Below are 8,136 nucleotides of genomic sequence, written 5' to 3' on the forward strand. Positions count from 1 at the left end.
GAGAGAGAGAGAGAGAGATACATCACATAACAAGAGAAAGAGTATTAAAACTAAGGAAATCATATAGCTAGTGTAGCATCTACCATGAGGTCAAATTTTATTGACCAAAGAGTAAAATAGAAAACTCCCATCTACTTCTATGAAGACTTATTAAAAATTTAATAAATAGCACTTAAAGTTTAATAGGAAAAGGACATATTTCATTTCCTTTAGTTCACTGTTTTACCTCATTGTTCATCATTGGAGGACAATACATTTTGACTTCCATATCAAGCATTAGCCTAAAAACCACTGCTTTTTTCCCTCAAAACATGGTAGTGTGTGGATCTGGAACTGATATCAGGAAGTCGGAAATGTGTATTTGTGCAGATATGCCCACCTCTCAATTATGGAGGCTCTACAAAACGAGCAAAAGTTTCTCATTCTCACTGTATATGAGAATAATGTAGAGAGTTTATTAAATATGCAGACACCCAGATTACATGTCAGATTGTATCAATCATGTTTGCCATGGAGAAGAAGGCCAAAGAATCTGTATTTTTTAGATACTGTTCAAATGTCACCAACATGGTGTCTCAGAGTTACACATACAAAGTTACTTTGTTTATGTTACTGAATTCTTCTAATCCTACATCTTGTCCTAGTCTTTGTGTGTTTACTTACAAACACTGGCTATCGAAATATGTTCTTATGGCATCTCAGATAGCACAAGTTATGCAGACCATGAGAATGAACAAGGGTCCTGTCATATACCACATCTGGAAACCAAATGTTTTCCTAGGCAGCCTGGTGAAGCAAGAGTGGCAAGCAATTTGGCTCCTACAGGAAGCATCCCGTAAGCCTGTGGCTTTTCATCCTGTCTTTGCACACTGGCTTGAAAGGTGATAGGGTCTGAAGGAGCTCCCGTTCCTCCTAGTGCTTGGAAATAAATCCGTTCACTGAAGCCCAGAATCAGAAACAGCAATAGAAATACTTTTCAAATGAAGAGAAAGAAGACATTTTGAGTTTTAAGTGAACTCTGTTTTAAATGTGACTTCTAGTTCTAGAGAACACACAGAAATGATCCAGTTTGCTCCAGAAGGCCACCACAGAACCTAACCATTGAAAAGGGGTACTGTTCATGCCTCAGCAGTTCAGCTTCTCATGGTTCACTGTGGAGAGCCTTACCTTTACCATAGAAGGAGGCAGCAAACCGGCCATTTGCACAGAAATTTGGGTTTACTTTAAAGCACAAATGCCCCTGTGACAAATGCCCCTGTGCTGAGCTAACAGTGAATAGCAGCATTCCTTGTTTGTGGATCTTACAGGCCCCACCCACTCACATACTGTCAACGATTTCTTCCCTCATTTAAAGATCTCAGAGAGCAGGAAGCAATTTCACTGTGTTCTGGTTATTGCCACGTCTATCTAGTGAAACAGAATACTCACATGTGCAACAAGTTACATGAAGCAGCTTTGTTATTTACAGATAGGCAGCATGAGACAACAGAAGTCTAGAATTTGCTCCAAGCCTTAGCTCAGAACGTTTCTTAGGGTAGATGAAGCCTTGACTGTTTTTACTTACAGCCAATGAGAAGCTCCAGAGAGCAAACTACTGCATGATATATGTTTTCAGGGTCACATAACTGACTGTAGAAAGTGTTGAAAAGCCTAGAATGTCCCAAGTAGCTCCGTTCTTACAGAACGTTCCATTTCCAGAATATTCTATAGGTATTATTGAGAACAGAAAGCAAGAGAATGGAGAAGATGGGAGGATTTCAATGACACCTACTGAATAGCCCCACAGGAAGGAAGTGGAGGGACACTGAAAATAGAACCCTAGTGCAACAGGCAGATTCTAGACAGGCTTGTCAAGGAACAGAAGCAAATATCAATGAGAGGGTGAATCAACTCTAAGAGTGCCAATCAATCTTCTCCCCATTAACCCTCATTTTCCATCGCAGACCTACCCAGCTGAAATTTTTAATAGTAAGATGTGTGCCTTCTGCCAAGAGATGCATTCTTCAACCCACATTTCGTTAGACACCCCAGCCAATGTAATTATGTGCTCCAGGGCCCAGTCATTTTCCCTCCAGGGAAAGCTATTAACTGGATTAGCCTGAGTGCCAAATACTGGCATAATAATTTAGAAAATAAATATTATCTGTATATTAAAAGAGTAGAAAAATGGGCCATCTATACAATGATAATGACAAGTCAACGTGAAGAATTAGGTTTGCATTATCTCAGTTAGTCATAGAATTATAACAGGAGTTATTGTTCCCATTTAATAGATAATCAAAGTGATACAAACCACTGATGACAGTACCCAATGTTATGAATCATGCTATTATTGGAATTAATACTGACACCTTAACAAATATTAGCAGTCAAATTTACCAACCAATAAATAGAGGCATATCGGATAGCTGTAAACTAGAAGTATTTTTAGGCACATGGGGGCACAGAATATAGCTCTGGTTTTCCTTTCAATTACTTCATATAAATATATTTGGTGCCCATGAGCTGTTAGTTTTTCAGAATCAAAAACCTAGGCTTGTGAATTATTGTTTTGCATATTATACTAACAGTAAGTCTGAGTAAAAATAAGCATGAGTTTTCTGAAAATACTTACAGTTGGTAATAGTATTCTTCAGTTTACAAAATACTTTCACATACTTAAATCATCTTTGTGGGAGTTGTTACACAGTGTATGGGGAAATGAAGCTCTGTCTTCTTTTCCTCATGATGACCACTTTATTTTGATGTTAATGCATTCATTTCATGAATCATTTATTGAGAGATCGCTATCATCACTAATAACTCACTTGTTGGGTACTTACTATGTAGGCGGAATGAAGTCGGTCACTGTGAGAAATGTTGAGGGTACAAGCTGCAACCCACTCAGCTTTGAGCTGAGAACCTGACTGGGACAAAGGAATGAAGGAAATAATAGACACACAGACACACAGGCATACAGACACGCGTACAGAGAAGCTGGGAGCAGGTGGGCTGTGCAGCCTGAGAGAACCACAAGCATCACGCCATTAGACACTTGAGCGTGCTTATTGTATTATGCAGCACAGGGGAAGTGGTTACCTAGTCTCAGTAAGAGGTCTCTGTAGGCGAGCAGTCTCTGGCTAGAAACATCTTGGGGGAGGAAGCTGCCCTTGCTAGTTTTTGCACACACCGATCAATCATCCTTAATCCTTTGTACTTGAACCAGAGGAAGAAGGCTTTGACAGTCTTGAGCAGGATGGGCCCATATGGGGAAAGGCTTTGCCAATTTTCCATGGGTCTGAGGCCTTGGTCCTTGCCATGACTTTGTCCATGTCAACAATGTACATTCACTCAGAACTTTAAGGCACTTATTACTCCCCGCTCAGGGTACAAAATGAATTTCATGCTTTCCTTCACTAAAGGAAGGTGTCCTGTGGCTAAATAAGTAATGTGCTGTAAAGAATGCCTAATACATAATTATTTGGCCTCAGGACTATAATGATAAAAATATAATCCTGCTCTAGCTAAATCATTTTATGTTCCGATAGAAAATTCATTCTCACACTGTAGCTATATCCCTCTCCTTTATGTCTCTCCTACATTATAGGCTCAGACTAGGGATGTTTACTAGTCAGCATCTCAAGTACTTGAATGCAACTGTCATCATCAGCTGCCCTCATCTTCCCTGTCTCAGCCTCTGTTCCCTTCTGTGTGAGGGACTTATTGGTGCACCCAAAGGATTCTTCCCTGCTCCAGTTTCCAAAGTAATTGAGGTTTGTGGTAGGATGCTTATAAATGGAAGAATTCAGCCTCTACGATTTCAATTCCCAGTTGCCTGGGCTTTGAATTAGGGCACTGGCTGTGTTCGCTTAGTTTCTGAATCACACCATCTTTGCTGCCTGTGCCCAATGGGCTTTCTTCCTGTATCTCTCCTCTGATGTTCTGGCATTTGCAGCATAAGCCTTGGTTAAGAAACTGAAACACAGCTATGAAAGGAAAGGAAGAGATTTCAGCTTGAGCATTTTAACAGACTAAGAGATGGAAAGGGATGTGGGGGAGGGGAGGGAGTAGAGATTGCATACAAAGGAGTGAAGGGGCTTGTGGGTAATTATTTCAAAGTGCCTAAGACAATGAAGAGATGGGATGCGGGTCAAAGATGGGAAAGCTGGTATTTGGAGTTGCTCAGAAAGTTACCTATCCCGCTTGCAGTCTGCAGCTATGAGCAGGAACTGAGTGGAATTGTAAATGAATGTACCTTTGGAGATGGATGAACTTTCAATTTCCTGAGGTTGATTTTCAGTTACATAAAAATAGCACGTAGCTGGGCATGCTGGCACACACCTTTAATCCCAGCACTTGGAAGACAGAGGCAGGCAGATCTCAGCAATCAAAGCCAGCCTGGTCTACAGAGCAAGTTCCAGGACAGCCAGGGCTACAGCAAGAAATCCTGTCTTACATGTCAAAAGCAATGATTTATACCTAAAGTAAATTCTGGGTGGCTAATAACTTACACACACCTGTTTTCACACTTTAAAAAAAAGTAGCTGAGATTCTCGACTAAAGGCTGCTTTCATGTTGAAACGGGATTTGAAGACTGTGAATAAGGTAGGTAGATATTTATAGATTGAATGAATAGAATACTGTGGGTGGAATATAATCATGAATCATTTTACAAAAGGATTACATTCTGATAAATTTGTTTCCACATTACTTTATCATTTTGCAAATGTGAGAATTGCTTACATACATGAAGATAGCTAAAAAGTCAGTGTTATAACCACATAGGACTGCTAGCCTATGTGTGGACCACATCTGATCAAACTGTCGCGTGATACGTAATTATTCCTAGTGAGGAGAACAGGAAACTGGGACATCAAGGAGGCAGTGCAAACATTTTCAAATGAACCTAGAGATTATGAATATGTAGTAGTAGGGTCACCCTAATATAGATATCTTTCCCAACAGGTAGAATATCTTCATTTCAGGAGTATGCACTTTGCTGGGTTAATCATTCATTCTTTTAACTAAACAGTATGTATCGAGCACTTGTTTTCATCATCTATTATTTAAGCAGGACCTGGCAGTCATTGCCATAGGAGAAAGGTTGCATTAGTTAGCCTTTCCCCTTTCCCTTCCTGGAAATGATTTAAGAGCTACACGAGAAATGAAAGCTTCACAAGCAAGCATATTTGTAGTCCATAGTCAACATCTCCATGTTAGGTACTTTTCTTGTTGCTGTGCCAAAATAACTGAGAAGATGCAGCTCAAAAGACAAAGAGTTCACCTTGAAGTTCATGGAGACCTATTCCATCAGATAGGGAAGGCACAGAAGCGGAAGCAGGGGCCAGATGTCAATCATATTGTATCCACAGTAAGGGGGCAAAAAGTATGTAAGGAGTGAGGGTAGGCTATAAAACATCAACAAAACAGACACCCCAGTGACCCAGTTTCTCCAGCAAGATTCCACCTTCCCAACATTCCAAACTGGTGTGGACCAAGTGTTCTAACATACGAACCTATGGGCAAAATTTCACATCTAATCAATAACAATTTCCATTAGTAGGGCTCAGAACTTTTGAGAGGCATGTAAAACGACATTTATAGAAGGCCTTTGATTTGGACTTAGCTCTATGCCCACTGCACCAAAACAAGAGGTAATCACTAAAGTTTTGTAATAGGGAACCAAAATTAAGTCATGTAGCTGCATAACGGTCTCCTGAGAGGCTTCATCCTGAGCAGCAGATGGAAACAGATGCAGAGACCCACAGCCAAACATCAGGTGGAGCTTGGGGAGCCTTGTGTAACTATGGGAGATAGAATTGAGTGAGCTGGGGGGGTAAGGCCACCACTACTGAGTCAACCAATCTGGGCCATGGGAGCTCACAGAACTAAACCACTAACCAAAGGCCATACACGGGCTAGACCTAGCCTCCCTCCACAAACTCTCATTTGTAGCAGATGTGCATCTTGGTCTTCTTGTGGGTCCTTAGGCAGCAGGTGCTGTCTCTGACTCTGTTGCCTGGCATGGGTTCCCCTTCCCCTAACTGGACTGCCTGGCTGGGCCTGGATGTAACTAGTCCTGCTGAGACTAGATGTCCCAGGGCAACAGCAGGGTGGTACCCAAGGGGCTCCCCCTTTTCTGAGAAGGGGAGGGGATAATGGAGGGTGAGATTTCTAAGAATAGAACATGGAGGAGAGGAGGGAGATGAGATTGGGATCTACTGTGAATAAAGAAAAAATTATGGGAAAAAAATCAGAAAAGATAACTACATCCTCAAGTAGAGCAGGATTAGACCATCATGAAAAAAAAAAGTCACCTCTGCTTTTTCCTATATCCTAGAGTAACTTTGGGATGATAAATCCATTTTTGAGTCGGTGTTTCAGCTTTCTCCCATTCCATTCTATCTCTGTACCCACTGCCCATATTGTACAATGGGATTCTTCTGATCACTTAGGGTCTGAAAGATACCCAGTAAGGGAATTGTTCTTTGCCCAAAGTCTGCTAGGCTGATTTTATGTAAAGTGCTTTAAAATAGATTGTTAATTAAGAAAGGCTCTAGTCACAAATTTAAAAGGTGCTGCCTTTAAGAGGATATAGGTTAGGATACTCCAAATTGTCCAAAGGTAGATAACTAAATGGAATGGACACAGCACTGAATAAAGCTATATTGATTTTATACATGGACATGAATAACAAAAGCTCAAGCAGTATAAAATGTACCCCCCAATAAATATTTGTACAAATATACATTCATAAAATTAGTAACAGGTGGGAATAATTAGTTCTTTAAATAAAAAACACAAAGCAGAGATTGTTGAACTGTGTAAAAATGGTGACACATCAAAGAGTGAATTTGAATAGTCACAACTCAAAGATAAGAATGAAGGACTGTAGGAGCCAGAGAAGATAAGGACAACAGAAGAACACGGTCCACAGAGTCAACTAAGCAGGTCTCATGGGCTCACAGACACTGACAATCATGTAGCCTACATGGGTCTGTGCTAGGTTCTCTGCATATGTTATTGTTCTTTAGTTTGGTGTTTTTGTGGGACTCCTAACAGTGGGCATGGGGGTGTCTCAGACTCTTGTTTGCTATTGGGACCCTTTTCCTCCTACTGGGCTGCCTCATTGACACGAGGGTTTATGTCTAATCTTTTTTTTTTTTTAAGATTTGTTTATTTATTTTATGTATGAGTACACTGTTGTTGTCTTCAGACACACCAAAAGAGGGCATCAGACTCCATTACAGATAGTTGTGAGTCACCATGTGGTTGCTGGGAATTGAACTCAGGACCGCTGGAAGGGCAGTCAGTGCTCTTAACCGCTGAGCCATCTTTCCAGCCCATATCTAGTTTTATTGTATCTTGTTATGCTGTGTTCTGTTGATATCCCTTTGAGGACTGCTCCCTCTGACAGGAAAATGAGAAACAGTGGCTCCTGGGGGAGAGGAGAGGTTGTAGGTGAACTGGAAGGAAAGATGGGGCCAAGATGTATTATATGAGAGAAAAATAAATACTAATTTAAAAAAGAAATGTACTATTCTGAATATTTGATGTAGAATGGATGAGATTAGGTGATATATTGAATTATGGGTATGAGGTTTGTAGGTCCATTCTGACATTGTGTAAAGGTCTATATGAATGAGTTTGCATCACGAGCCCATTCCTTGTAAGTCTATTGTATACATTTTTCTTTTATATTTGTTACCCCGCAAAGGAAAGTTGAGATATGTTAGGGGTGTTTTCCTGTGACTAGAGAGATGGCCCAGTGGTCAAGAGCAGTGGTTCATTTACCACAGGACCTGGATTCAATTCCCAGCATCCATATTGCAGCTCACACTTGACTGTAGATCCAATTCCAGGACATCTGGCTCACACACCTCCATCTAGGCAAAACACCTATGCACAAAAAATAAAAAAAATAAATCTTCAATGAATTCTACCTTGGTAATTTATGTTGTTTCTTGTCAGCTTCGTGTATGTATATATATATATATATATATATATATATATATATATAAAAGAAGATTCCCCCAAAATACCTCTATTGCTGAATCTGCCTATTTATTCAGCATGATAACATAAAGGTGCAAAGCTAGAATTCACATCACTATAGGAATGCAACTTATGATAATTGGCTCTGAAAACATGTAGTGC

This window comes from Mastomys coucha, chromosome X (genome assembly GCF_008632895.1).
Source record: "Mastomys coucha isolate ucsf_1 chromosome X, UCSF_Mcou_1, whole genome shotgun sequence".
NCBI classification, from domain to species: domain Eukaryota; kingdom Metazoa; phylum Chordata; class Mammalia; order Rodentia; family Muridae; genus Mastomys; species Mastomys coucha.